This window comes from Triticum dicoccoides, chromosome 3B (genome assembly GCF_002162155.2).
Source record: "Triticum dicoccoides isolate Atlit2015 ecotype Zavitan chromosome 3B, WEW_v2.0, whole genome shotgun sequence".
NCBI classification, from domain to species: Eukaryota; Viridiplantae; Streptophyta; class Magnoliopsida; order Poales; family Poaceae; genus Triticum; species Triticum dicoccoides.
Window position 1 is genome coordinate 4,239,772 of NC_041385.1, and position 999 is coordinate 4,240,770.

General features: G+C 41.0%; 1 pseudogene; it reads left to right on the plus strand.

Annotated features, from left to right (window-relative positions):
- Positions 1 to 441: 441 nt before the first annotated feature.
- The window catches only part of LOC119274177, a 2,958-nt pseudogene continuing 2,400 nt past the window's right edge, over positions 442 to 999 (plus strand).

Consider the following 999-nt stretch of genomic DNA (forward strand, 5'->3'; position numbering starts at 1 on the left):
GGAACTCGAGTTTTTGGTGCGATCGCTCGGGAATTGAGACTTATGAATTTCAGTAAAAGAGTCTCATGAGCTCCTGAGGTATTAAAAATACTAGTAGTAGAGACTATGATATAGTAGGGTATCAGAATATAGATCAATTAGTAGATTGTGTCTGACGCATATACATGAAAAAAAAGAATAATTAGATAATAATAAGAATAAGAATTCGAATCTTAATAAAAGGAAGGGTTCGAATAGCATCTACTAATATTACCGAAAACTTTGTGAAAATACTTCTACGAGAAGGTTTTATTGAAAACGTTCGAAAACCATAGGGAAAGTAACAAATCTTTCTTGGCACGTGCCCCTGCTCCTGGTCTTCGAACTAGTCATTAATGGTCGGCAACATAGGTACCCTTTTTCGGTATGCGTTGCGAACACTTTCATTTTTAGCATCTCATCTTCTCTGGAGAAGCTCAAATCGAACGGATAGAGCAGATGGTCCAACTACAGAACTTCTTCTTTTTCATTACTTCCATGGTCGTGCCCCGTGGCACGGCAGCACCCGTACTATTGAAATGGTTCGTCAGTAGAGATGTCCCCACTGGTGCCTCTTCTTCCAATGGTACTATAATTCCTATTCCTATCCCTTTATTCCCTTTTTTGGTCTATCTACATTTAAGGAAATTCATACGCTCCATGGACAGAGCAAAAAGTGGAGTGTTGGTCAAAGCAAGCCGCCCTATTCTATTACCAGACAAAATGGAGAGAAGCTCATCCGCTAGAAATGATTTATTTCGTTTCGTTCCGGTTCTTCATTTCCTTATTATCGAATCCATGGGGGACTTGTCATATTTATAATCTTTCTGCGGTCTGCTCTGTTTACAATTCTTTCGTACTCTCTTCTCTTTACCACGCGATAGGTCAGTGAAGCGTGAGCGGGCGCTCCGAAGTAAAGGCCAAACACTTCGGCCTAAGGGGAATGAGCAACAAAATGACAAGATGAGGTGCCCCGGGCAC